This window comes from Podarcis gaigeae, assembly GCF_964106915.1.
Source record: "Podarcis gaigeae genome assembly, chromosome: 18".
NCBI classification, from domain to species: domain Eukaryota; kingdom Metazoa; phylum Chordata; class Lepidosauria; order Squamata; family Lacertidae; genus Podarcis; species Podarcis gaigeae.
The window spans coordinates 6,050,149-6,063,652 of NC_139696.1; the positions used below are offsets into that span (position 1 = coordinate 6,050,149).

A 13,504-nucleotide genomic window follows, 5' to 3' on the forward strand; every position below is an offset into this window, starting at 1 on the left:
TACGAGGATCGAACCTGCAACCTTGGCATTATCAGCACTGCACTCTAACTAACCGAGCTATTCACTTGGATATTTAAGAGGAAGACCAGAGCAACCCCTTTGCAAGCAGAGCATTCCAGTTTCAATCCCGGGAGATAGCCCTTCCCCAAACCCCCGAAGAGCCTCTGTCTGTCAGTGAAGTCTATCCCAAGAAAGATAGAGCAATGATCAGACTTGGGAGATGATGGCTTCTTATAACATGGGGTCTTCTGCTGGGCTATAGCATCTCCCTGAACATGCAAAAGCCCTTCTGCTTCCCTCCTTGCAATTCAGCTCTTGAGAGACAGCCATATCGACTCTGCTCCTGTCTCCTCCTCCTCTTCTTCTTCATCTTCTTCTTCTCGTAGCTGAGTCAGATTGTCTTCCATAAACACGGTTTTAACAGTGAGTCCGTAAGTGACTGTGGAGGCCAATTCTGGATCCACACCTCCTTCCACAGTGGGACATTGGTTTCCAGGCAGGAGTTGATCCTGGTGTGGATTTGCCAAGCGTGCCTTCCTCTTAGCACGTTTCTCCCTTGCGTCCTGAATTTGAATGTCTTCAAACCCCAGGATACCTTTAGTCAAGGCTGTTCTCCAACTGGAGCACTCGCAGGCCAGTGTTTCCCAATTGTCGGTGCTTATACTACATTTTTTAAGATTTGCCTTGAGAGAGTCTTTGAACCTCTTTTGTTGACTGCCCCGACTGCGCTTTCCATTTTTGAGTTCGGAATAGAGGAGTTGCTTTGGAAGACGATCATTAGGCAGCCGCCCAACATGACCAGTCCAACGAATGTTGAAGAATCATCACTCTGAAACTGGTGATCTTTGCTTCTTCCAGTACCCTACCATTAGTTCACCTGTCTTCCCAAGTGATGTGTAAAATTTTTTTTATGGCAACAACAGCAGCAGAGGAGAACAGACAGATGCCAACAACCTTTCGTAAACTCAGCAAGTCTAGGCTAAACATATAAAGCGCAACCAGCGATAATAACCTGGAGATGGCAGGATTCGAACCTGTTTCTGCCTGCGCTGGAGGCTGTGCATGACACCTGTATCTCCATACTGATGAGTCAATAAACAGTACAGAAAAGGACAAGAAGTGTTTTCCAGACAGGAAAAGCCTCATGTTCTGCAGAACCTTCCTTTCTTTCTTTCTTTCTTTCTTTCTTTCTTTCTTTCTTTCTTTCTTTCTTTCTTTCTTTCTTTCTTTCTTTAACCAACAGAGGAGATAGGAAGAAAATAGAGCACATAAAACAGAATATAATGCGATAAGTATACTATTAAATGTAGAGTTAGATTAACCCGAAGTACTACAGTGGTACCTCGGGTTACATACGCTTCAGGTTACAGACTCCGCTAACCCAGAAATAGTGCTTCAGGTTAAGAACTTTGCTTCAGGATGAGAACAGAAATCGTGCTCCGGCGGTGCGGCAGCAGCGGGAGGCCCCATTAGCTAAAGTGGTGCTTCAGCTTAAGAACAGTTTCAGGTTAAGAACGGACCTCCGGAACGAATTAAGTACTTAACCTGAGGTACCACTGTACTTAACCCGAAGTACCACTGTATTTCTGGATTAGCGGAGTCTGTAACCTAAAGCGTCTGTAACCTGAAGCGTCTGTGACTCGAGGTACCACCATAGCTTTCAATGTTTCCCTTTTTAAAAGGGAAATTCCCTTATTCTGAATAGGATTCCTCGCAAGAAAAGGGAAAAGTTGACAGCTACAGGTACCACTGTAAATTCCAAAATGCTCCCGTGAAAGCCAGATGGCAAAACCCGAAAGGCAGCCGCAAAAACCCTAGAGGAAGGCAGTGTGTGTGTGTGTATGTGTGTGTGGTGGTGGCAGGGAATCTCTGTAGGAAAACATCTGTCCGGGTCCTGCAGGGGCAGAAATGGGCATGTGGCCAGCCCTGCCCATTTCTCGCGTCGGCCCTGCAAGCCCCATGCGCCTCTGGGGCAACTGAGCCAACATGCAAGGAGATGTGTTGAAACGGAACCACACACAGGTGCGCAAAGCGAAGGGACCAAAGGCTCGATGGGAGGAGATAAACAGCTTGGCATATGTCGAAATGTGTGTGTGAGAGAGAGAGAGCTTCAGGGCTCGGCCGCCATGCCTTTGCCACCCTGCCCCTCCCCTGTCCTCAAAGCCTATGCAGATTTATTTAAATTTCCCCCAGCCCTGCGATTTGCAGAGGTTATAGAAGCCAGCTGCGGACTGTTCCCTGAGACAGAGCCACCTCTCAGCTTGCTGGTCTTGTCAACTTCCAGTCTGACTTCCCTGAGGCTGGTTCTATCCCAGCAAAGGGAAGGTAGCAGGACAGGTTGCAGCGGCAAGAGATACCCCAGGAACACCTTCAGGAGCTCTTTTGACGTCTGGAGTTTCGGCTTTGTGGAGGGAGCGGAGACACCGCAGGTAAGGACTCACCTTCAACCCAGGAATTCCAGATCTATAAAAGCTGGTAACCCGAAAGCCGTTTTTTTAAAGTAACATTTTAATTCCCCCAGGAATTAAATTAAATTAAAGTAACATTTTAATTCTGACTTCCCCCAGTTCCAGTCTTTGATTTCTCTAAAAATGCTGTTTTCTGCATGTTGCACAGTTGTATAGATCCTCAAACTATTTAGCTGATTATTATCAGTGAAAAGTTTGTGAATGTTTCTTCAAAACCAGCCAAGGAGTCCAGTTCGCTTTGTTGCGTCTTCAAATACTTTGTAAAGGGTTCCCATTCATCTTTAAAGTCACAGTTATCCTTGTCCCGTAGTTTATATATCAGTTTTGCCAGTTCTGCATAGTCCATCCATTTTTCTTACCGTGATTCTTTAGTTGGGGTTCTGAAAGCCTTGATTTGTCTGAAATCCCACAAGGTGTCAACGCCCCCTCTACCGCTTCGGCTCTCTGCATATACTCTGTGCCACTCTGCGCATGCTCAGGGGAAATCAGGGTCTGGTTGCTCTGCGGAAAGATGTTCCTTCCATCGATGTGCATGGAAAGTGATGTGCAGGTGATGGATTGGTAGTAATAATAATTTATTATTTCTACCCCGCACATCTGGCCAGGTTTCCCCAGCCACTCTGGGCAGCTTCCAGCAGAATATTTAAAGCACAATAATCTATTAAACATTAAAAGCTTCCCTAAACAGGTAGATGAATGCTGGTTTTATAAGCAAGGGTTGGATTTGAAAGGTGCACGTTCTTTTCAAACAATCCCCATTTTAGAAGTTGCAAGGCCATTGGGCTGTGCTTGCCTTGCTCAGAGTAGACCCTTTGGAATGTTGTTGTTGTTTAGTCGTTTAGTCGTGTCCGACTCTTCGTGACCCCCTGGACCAGAGCACGCCAGGCACTCCTGTCTTCCACTGCCTCCCGCAGTTTGGTCAAACTTATGCTGGTAGCTTCGAGAACACTGTCCAACCATCTCGTCCTCTGTCGTCCCCTTCTCCTTGTGCCCTCGATCTTTCCCAACATCAGGGTCTTTTCCAGGGAGTCTTCTCTTCTCCTGAGGTGGCCAAAGTATTGGAGCCTCAGCTTCAGGATCTGTCCTTCCAGTGAGCACTCAGGGCTGATTTCCTTCAGAATGGAGAGGTTGGATCTTCTTGCAGTCCATGGGACTCTCAAGAGTCTCCTCCAGCACCAGAATTCAAAAGCCTCCATTCTTCGGTGATCAGCCTTCTTTATGGAATAAAGAAAATTCCCATTGGAATAAGAAGGATTAAGTCAAAAGTCCATTGCTCTAAGTGGGTCAACTCCAAAGTTCGGGCTTCATCAAATGCAACTTATTCTTACTTCTCTTCCTTGTATCTTTGCAAAGTTCAAGGGGACAGGTCTCTGCCCCAAAAGGCTTACAAATCTAAAACACAGCACTCCAGGAAGCCGCAATTTAAGAGGATGGAGGCATCAAACTGTCTGGTTGCAATTTGAAACTTTTCAAAGCGTTGGAAGCCGACTCGAGTGCAGGAAAGAGTTTCAATCATGAAATGAGCAAATTGCTTTAAAAAAACCTCACAACCTCTGTATGCTTTTAAGAATCACATTCCTATTTCACTTGCTATTGTGGTGACAGGTGGGTTTTCATTTAAAGTAGAACCTTTCAAATTTTACCATCCGAAATATTTCACAAACTTAAACACAGGCATCCTTTGAAAATCTGCACTTCTCCAAATTTTGCAACACAATTCCTCTGCCAAGTAATGTGTTGAAAAATTGCACAAACCGGGGCAAACTCTACATAAAAATGCATAGACCCATAAACTTGGGAGGGACTGTGAGGGTCCTTCAGTCCAACCTCCGCATATTCGTAAAAATAACATGCATTATATTAGGAGAAATTGCTTTGCAAAAAGATAAATATCAGCTAAAATTGGAAGCGAACATAGGTATTCTAGGATAAATGCACAACTGATGCACCTGACTTGGCAGTTAGCATCATACACAACTGATGAAACATGTACAGACAGTTTCTTCTTTCTTTATGCTTCTTCTTGTGCTTGTTGTTTAGTCGTTTAGTCGTGTCTGCCTCTTCGTGACCCCCTGGACCAGAGCACGCCAGACACTCCTGTCTTCCACTGCCTCCCACAGTTTGGTCAAACTCATGCTGGTAGCTTCGAGAACACTGTCCCACCACCTCGTCTTCTGTCATCCCCTTCTCCTTGTGCCCTCCATCTTTCGCAACATCAGGGTCTTTTGCAGGGAGTCTTCTCTTCTCATGAGGTGGCCAAAGTCTTGGAGCCTCAGCTTCAGGATCTGTCCTTCCAGTGAGCACTCAGGCTGATTTCCTTCAGAATGGAGAGGTTTGATCTTCTTGCAGTCCATGGGACTCTCAAGAGTCTCCTCCAGCACCATAATTCAAAAGCATCCATTCTTCGGCGATCAGCCTTCTTTATGGTCCAGCTCTCACTTCCATACATCACTACTGGGAAAACCATAGCTTTAACTATACGGACCTTTGTCGGCAAGATGCTGTCTAAATTTCTCATTGCTTTTCTCCCAAGAAGCAGGTGTCTTTTAATTTTGTGGCTGCTTCTACAGACCCCTTAATTTTATTCTGTGCTCCCTAATTGGACCCATGGCTACTCCTGACTCCCCAGATAGTTCCAGCATCCCCAGGTGCCCACTTTGGGCAATACTGTTTCAAAGGATGCTTTGATTCAATAATAATAATAATAATAATAATAATAATAATAATAATAATAATAATAATAATTTCATATCAAGGTTCTTTCCAGGCTGAATGCCCCCACAGGTGCAAGGCTCCGACTCTCAGCTCAGATTTTGCCAAAGGTCTTAAGGCTTTCTGTTGTTGTTGAGTCATTTAGTTGTGTCCGCCTCTTCGTGACCCCCTGGACCAGAGCACGCCAGGCACTCCTGTCTTCCACTGCCTCCTGCAGTTTGGTCAAACTCATGTCAGTCGCTTCGAGAACACTGTCCCACCATCTCGGCCTCTGTTGTCCCCTTCTCCTTGTGCCCTCCATCTTTCCCAACATCAGGGTCTTTTCCAGGGAGTCTTCTCTTCTCATGAGGTGGCCAAAGTCTTGGAGCCTCAGCTTCAGGATCTGTCTATGTCTGGTTAGAATAGGCCAACTGAATTTGCCAGCGAGTTTCTCCCACATTTTGTCTTCTGAAGTCTTCCACCACCCTCCAATATACTGGGCAATATTCTGTTTTAAAAACAAATTTATTTTGAATTAATGGACTATGCAGAATTAGATAAGATGACAGGAAGGATCTGAAAGCTGCAGGACCAGAGATTCTCAGAGGACTGGAGTAACTATTTGAACTATTTGAAAAGCAATTGCAATAAACAGATTACGCTAATAGGACTGCAAGAAGTTTTGTAAGGAGGACGTTGTGAAATATTGCAATGAAGATTATGAGGAGAGTTATTAGTTAAGGACGATTAAAAGTAACAGAGAAATTAAGAAATGTAGATAAAGTGATGAACATTGAAAAATCTTCAGATGCGGTTGATGGGAGTGCAAAACATTGTATAAAATAAGAAAATATGTTAAATGATTGTTGGAAATGATATGTTAATTTAAAAAAAAATATTTATTTGGTTTTTCAAATTAAAGTTTTACAATCACAAACATACAACACTCAACATAAAAACAAGATTCCAAAGAAACTTCTCCCTATTATTAATCATTATTAATTATATGATTAATCATTATTCATTATTAATCATTTCCTCCTGGATCTTTTATAATAATCCAAATCTTTTACCTCTCCATTATATCCAAAACCCATCATTAAGCTACAAGCATTATTCCAAATCCTACTTACAATTTTAACTGATTGCAATGGTTTTTTAAAGTAAATTATAAATTCCCCCCATTCCTTATTAAAATTTCTGTCTTCCTGATTTCTGATTCTGCCGGTCATTTTTGCCATTTTGGCATAAATCCATCAATTTAATCTGCCATTCTTCTCTGGTCGGGACTTTGTCCTCTTTTATCTCTGGGCCAATAACATCTGTGCAGCCGTGGTGCATGCATAGCATTCTCTGTTCTGTTTGGATTTTGGCACCTACCGTATTTTTTGCACCATAACACTCACTTTTTTCCTCCTAGAAAGTAAGGGGAAATGTCTGTGCGTGTTATGGAGCGGATGCCTGCGGGTGGTGGGGGAGATCTCGTGAGCAGAGGATCCATGGTTCCCCTTCCTTCCCTCCTCCGTGGTTACAAAGAAGAGAAGAAGAAGAGTTTGGATTTGATATCCCGCCTTTCACTCCCTTTAAGGAGTTTCAAAGCGGCTAACATTCTCCTTTCCCTTCCTGCCCCACAACAAACACTCTGTGAGGTGAGTGGGGCTGAGAGACTTCAGAGAAGTGGGACTGGCCCAAGGTCACCCAGCAGCTGCATGTGGAGGAGTGGGGAATCGAACCCGGTTCACCAGATTACGAGTCCACTGCTCTTAACCACTACACCACACTGGCTCTCCCACATGGATCCTCAGGATTTTTGCATTGGGCTACTCCAAACTCAGTCAGATCACATGTCTGTGGCCACTGCATGAACCACAAAAATCATATATCCACTATTTCGTTTAGAATATTTTTTTTCTCTTGTTTTCCTCCTCTAAAAACTACGTGCGTGTTATGGCCTGGTGCATGTTATAGAGTGAAAAATACGGTAATTTTCTATATTACACTTTCAGCAAAGCTATCATTCTTCCGCAACTCATCCCAGATGCAAACAACAGCATCTTTCATCCTCATCTTGAAGTCAGGGATGCTGAACTTCTTGTTGCAGGGAAGGTTTTAAGGAGGATAATAATTTTAATTTTTTTACCACACCCATATGGTGGGCTTGGCAGTGTATTATAATTATATACAGGGGGCCTTCTCGGTGGTGGCGCCAGCCCTGTGGAACACCCTCCCATCAGATGTCAAACAACAACCTGATGTTTAGAAGACATCTGAAGGCAACGCTGTTAAGGGAAGCTTTTAATGACTGATGTTGTAATGTATCTTTAATCTTTGGTTGGAAGCCGCCCAAAGTGGCTGAGGAAACCCAGCCAGATGGGCAGGGTATAAATAAATTATTATTATTATTATTATTATTGTCAGGGGTTCAGGAGCAGAGGCACAGGAGTGGGAGGAGATGGAGAGCGAGGAGGAGGAATCCGAGGGGGGTGGAGGCAGTGACAGCGGTCAGAGGGATTCCACGAGCCTCTCCAGCGAATCGGAAGATTCACAGAAGGGAGCGCCGATGGCCAGGGCAAGGGGGGTGCCAAGGGGGAAACCTCAGAAGGAAGGGGCCAGCGGGGACTCCCAGAGCAGCAGTTGGAAATCAGGACCAGCTTCCCCACCAGAGTGCAGTGGGGGGGAGGAATCCCAGGAATCGGGACCAGTGTTCTCACTACCAGCGAGAGGAGATGAGTCAGGATTGACCACGCCTCCATCGGAGAGCGGGGAAACGGTCAGGAGGAAGGTTACCGGCTGGGCGCGCGCGCCAAGTTCAAATGTACAGGCGAGCGACACAGCAGGGAGTCCGGATAGGGAGCCAGGTCCTAAAGCCCGCCGGAAGGAGGGGCAAGACTCAGGGGGGTCAGCGTCAGAAGAGTCCAGAAAGGAGGAAACCCCAGGGGGCAGGAGGACCCAGAGGAGGAAAGAACAACGGAAGAGGTGGAGTAGGGCTAGGATCTTAAACTGGTGCGGAAGGGGTGATGAGTCAGACGGGACTTCGCCGATCTAAGGTTAAGACGTAGGGCTGCACGCTCTGGCGTTGGAATGGAAACCAAACTTCAATAAAGACTTTTGTACATTACATCAACCTGGCGTTGGTCCTCTGTGAGCTGGGACCTAGAGGCAGCCCTGACAATAATAATAATAATAATAATAATAATAATAATAATAATAATAATTATTATTATTATTATTATTATTATTATTATTATTATTATACCACCTTTCCTCATATGATCTCAGGGCCATTCACAAGGTAAAACCACAAATATATAGTTAAAACAAAAGCAAACATGTCCTGTACAGTCATACCTCAGGTTAAAGTTGCTTCAGGTTGAGCTTTTTCAGGTCGCGCTCCACGGCGACCCGGAAGTAACGGAATGCATTACTTCTGGGTTTCGCCGCTTGCGCATGTGCAGACAGTCAAAATGATGTCACGCGCATGCGCAGAAGCGGCGAATCGCGACCCCCGCAGACGTGGGTTGCGTTCGCTTCAGGATGCGAACGGGGCTCTGGAACGGATCCCATTCGCATACAGAGGTACCATTGTAGTGTCCCAGGCCAGTCGGTTTAACTCATTTCCAGGTGGCAAAATTGACCAGAATTCTGACACGGTGCAACTAGTTCCCTTTACTCTAAAACACGGAGGCCCAAAAAATTTACTTTGGTTTCCATTGTGGCTCTTCGAACTCGGAAAGGCCAGAGCTCGATTTCTCTTCCATCACCTCAGCTGTTTTCTTTTTAATATTGTTATTGTTATTTATTTATTTGCGTTTCTGATATAATTCCATATCAACAAAAAATAAAGAAAAACGATGCGAAAAGAAAAGAATCTCTGAAATAAGAAAAGTAGTAGCCTTTTCGGATATCAAAGAACAGACAGAAAAGAGACTTCTCACCCTCTCCTTCCATGATTCTCTTTTTCCCGCTTTTTCTGCCCCCCCCCATCTATTACAACTACTTTTTAAAACTTTAGTTATTTCTTACACTGCTGAAACTCTTACCATGTGGCTAGGCCACCTCATCTGTTTTCAGACAGAATCCTAGAATTGTCCGACCGAAGTGGGATGGCTTCTAAAATGGATGGATTATGCAAAATCGGCTGTAAAACTAAGAGATCGAAATGATGAACTGTGGAAAATTGGAGGCATTCCCCCCCCCCTGTTTCCATCGGAAAAATGTCGGAGGGTATGCGATATGAAATCGCGAGCAGGGTTCGAGATACAAGCGGCGGAGCAAAGACAATAAGATGGAGTTAGCGGGGTTACCAGCGAGTTGAATGCAGCAATAAGGGATAAGAATTAAAACGTCAGGGTGGGAAGGAAGAATGAATCATGGAAGCATAGAACTGTAAAGTTGGAAGGGACCCCAGCGGTCATCTAGTCCAACCCCCTGCAATGCTGCAATCTCAGCTTAAAGCATCAATGACAGATGGCTGCCTGACCTCTGCTTATAAACCTCCAAGGAAGGCGAGTCCACAAATGTGTGAATGATATACTGTAGGTGAAGTCAATTTGTTAAAACCTTTGAATAATCTAATAAACAATAGTAAAGGTAAAGGGACACCTGACCATTAGGTCCAGTCGTGACCGACTCTGGGGTTGCGGCGCTCATCTCGCTTTACTGGCCAAGGGAGCCAGCGTACAGCTTCCAGGTCATGTGGCCAGCAGGACTAAACCGCTTCTGGTGAACCAGAGCAGTGCACGGAAACACTGTTTACCTTCCCGCCAGAGTGGTACCTATTTATCTACTTGCACTGGCATGCTTTCAAACTGCTAAATGGGCAGGAACAGGGACCGAGCAACGGGAGCTCACCCCGTCGCGGGGATTCGAACTGCCGACCTTCTGATTGGCAAGCCCAAGCAGCTCTGTGGTTTAACCCACAGTGCCACCCGCATCCCCTAATAAACAATAATATCCCTTTTAAAAAGAACCGTAGAGTTGGGAGGGAATTGCGAAGGTTAACAAGTTTGCAGTGCAGGAATATTTTTGCCCCATGCCGGGTTCCAACCCATGAACCGGGGATGAAGCATGCTCTGTTGACCTAGCCATCCCACTTGGGAGGTTACACGCACACTGGCTCGCAGGTTCAGCTGGGCACAAGGCATTGTTCTGGCACTTGATATGTCCCCCCGGTTTTCCTTTTGAAGAGCAGAATGAGCACAGTCCTATGTGCGTTTGTTGTCCCGAGGACCGGAATGGTGCAAGGCCAGTGAACGTTCCCTTGAGTCAGCAGGGTTTGCTGAAATTACCGTATTCTTTGCTCTATAAGACTCACTTTTCCCCTCCTAAAAAATAAGGGGGAATGTGTGTGCGTCTTATGGAGCGAATGCAGGCTGCACAGCTATCCCAGAAGCCAGAACAGCAAGAGGGATTGCTGCTTTCACTGCACAGCGATCCCTCTTGCTGTTCTGGCTTCTGAGATTCAGAATATTTTTTAACCTTGTTTTCCTCCTCCAAAAACTTGTGGTCTGGTGCGTCTTATAGAGTGAAAAATACGGTATACATTTCAAGGGTTGAAAACATGCTTCGGACCCCATCGTTTTCATCCTTACAACAGCCTGGGGAAGCAGACCAGGCCGTGTGGTCCACTGCCATGGCAGGTGGAAGGGAAACAGGACAATTGGAGGTTGCGAGAACAAATGTTCTCGGCTAAGGCATGACAGCAATCTCTCCTGGGTTGATGTTATCACAGTCTCAGTGAGACAAGGGATCGGTGGATCTGTCAATCCCTATTTCTGATTCCCTCCCCACTCCCAGTCTTAAATCCAGTACTCCACACTTCCACATCAATCTGAGATTTTATTTTCCCTCGCGAAAATTCATCAGCACCGTTTTCTCCAAACCTTTGCAATTATAAACGTTTTCGCAAAGCATAACGCCATGAATCTGCTATGTTGTTTTCGCTCATTTCCACACACACTTTCACCCCGGAATATGCCTTTTTTAGACGCATCCCTTTGGCTGGATAATTTCACGGCAAAAATCGGAGAAGGGCGGATTTCAAAAGAGGCTGTGTTTGGGTTTGTGTATCATTCTGCAGAGCAGTTGCCTTTAAAGGCAGATGGATTCGAATTCGTTCCCCATCCATCTTTGAGAGTGTGAACTCTGCCCTGCTCTCCTAAGCACCTTGCAACTGGCCTGACGAAACCAACAGTTTGGCAATAAAATCTGAATTGCCACCAATTTGCGATTAGCTAGCTCTACAAAACTCGTTTACAGCCACCCCTGTCCACCGCCTTCATTCTTGTGGAGAGGGAGACAAGAGGCGTGGGAAAATCTCTTATCTCAATGCAGAGAGAGAGAGAGAGAGAGAGAGAGATTCTTGCATAATTCCAGGAATATATAATCTGAAACAACAGCTTGTCTTTTCCTTCGCTGATTCCAGGCGTAAGAGAACTGCAGGCTACCAGCCTGGCCTGCAAACCTTTTCCCCAAACCATGCCCACCTACCAGGAATGCCAGCTTTGCACCGCGACTGTGGGTGCCCAGAGCCAAATTTTGTGGGTGTCTGGCCCCTTGATGGGGATTGTGTGGGTGCTTGGGCCAACAGGGAGTTGGCATCTATGCCTCTCACCCTGCTCATCACGGCAGGCATCATTGTTGTTTAGTCGTTTAGTCGTGTCCGCCTCTTTGTGACCCCCTGGACCAGAGCACGCCAGGCCCTCCTGTCTTCCACTGCCTCCCACAGTTTGGTCAGACTCATGCTGGTCGCTTCGAGAACACTGTCCCACCATCTCGTCCTCCGTCGTCCCCTTCTCCTTGTGCCCTCCATCTTTCCCAACATCAGGGTCTTTTCCAGGGAGTCTTCTCTTCTCCTGAGGTGGCCAAAGTCTTGGAGCCTCAGCTTCACGATCTGTCCTTCCAGTGAGCACTCAGGGCTGATTTCCTTCAGAATGGATCAGTTTGATCTTCTTGCAGTTCATGGGACTCTCAAGAGTCTCCTCCAGCACCAGAATTCAAAAGCATCCATTCTTCGGCAATCAGCCTTCTTGATGGTCCAGCTCTCACTTCCACTCTCACTGCCAGGAGTCAGATGGGTACAAATTGAGGAAGGGCCATAGCTCAGCGGGACAGCACCTTCCTTGCAAGCGGAAGGTAGAAGAGACTTCTCCCCGAAATTATGGAGAGCCTCTGTCAGTCAGTGTAATCAACCCTGATTTAGGTGGACGAAATGTTCAGCCTCTGCATAAGACAACTTCCTAATGGTCTCGCTCAGGAGGTGGTGGGCTCTCCTTCGTTGGAGGTTTTTAAGCAGAGCTTTGGTGGCCATCTGCCATGGTGCTTTAGCTGAGATCCCTGCGTCGCAGGGGGTCGAATTAGAGGAAGTTTGGGTGTCCAGTTCCAACTCTACCATTCTATGATTCTACGTTCCTACAGGTAAAGATTCAAAGGGACAACCAGGAGCTCACTTTGAGCTCCTTGTCATTCTTTTGCTCAGACTGAGCCGCCGTTCCCACTGGTCCAATCATCTATTGCTTCCTCTCTGCCTGATCTGAGACTTGCCAGGTCCATGGGACCTGCCCTCTCGCACAGATGCCCCTACTCCCCTTGCCTGCTGCCACTTCCGTCTATCTTGGTTGACCACAAAGTTGACATGAGCCAACAGTGTGACGCGGCAGCTAAAAAAGCCAATGCAATTCTGGGCTGCATCAATAGGAGTATAGCATCTAGATCAAGGGAAGTAATAGTGCCACTGTATTCTGCTCTGGTCAGACCTCACCTGGAGTACTGTGTCCAGTTCTGGGCACCACAGTTCAAGAAGGACACTGACAAACTGGAACGTGTCCAGAGGAGGGCAACCAAAATGGTCAAAAGCCTGGAAACGATGCCTTATGAGGAACGGCTAAGGGAGCTGGGCATGTTTAGCCTGGAGAAGCGGAGGTTAAGGGGTGATATGATAGCCATGTTCAAATATATAAAAGGATGTCACATAGAGGAGGGAGAAAGGTTGTTTTCTGCTGCTCCAGAGAAGCGGACACGGAGCAATGGCTCCAAACTACAAGAAAGAAGATTCCACCTAAACATTAGGAAGAACTTCCTGACAGTAAGAGCTGTTTGACAGTGGAATTTGCTGCCAAGGAGTGTGGTGGAGTCTCCTTCTTTGGAGGTCTTTAAGCAGAGGCTTGACAACCATATGTCAGGAGTGCTCTGATGGTGTTTCCTGCTTGGCAGGGGGTTGGACTCGATGGCCCTTGTGGTCTCTTCCAACTCTAGGATTCTATGATTCTATGAAATTTCTCGGTCTGGGCAGCTGCATGACGTTTGCCCGGGATGTTTCTGCATCAGTACATTAAAGATCTGTGCTG

The 13,504-nt window shown here is 46.1% G+C and overlaps 1 protein-coding gene across 1 annotated transcript in view; it reads left to right on the forward strand.

The window, feature by feature from the left end:
- Nucleotides 1–2,319: 2,319 nt before the first annotated feature.
- ACER1 (alkaline ceramidase 1) overlaps nt 2,320–13,504 on the forward strand; it is a 29,744-nt gene continuing 18,559 nt past the window's right edge. Inside the window, exon 1 of the mRNA XM_083720725.1 lies at nt 2,320–2,429. The gene's annotated coding sequence lies outside the window, so the exon portion shown is untranslated. The remainder of the gene's footprint in view (nt 2,430–13,504) is intronic.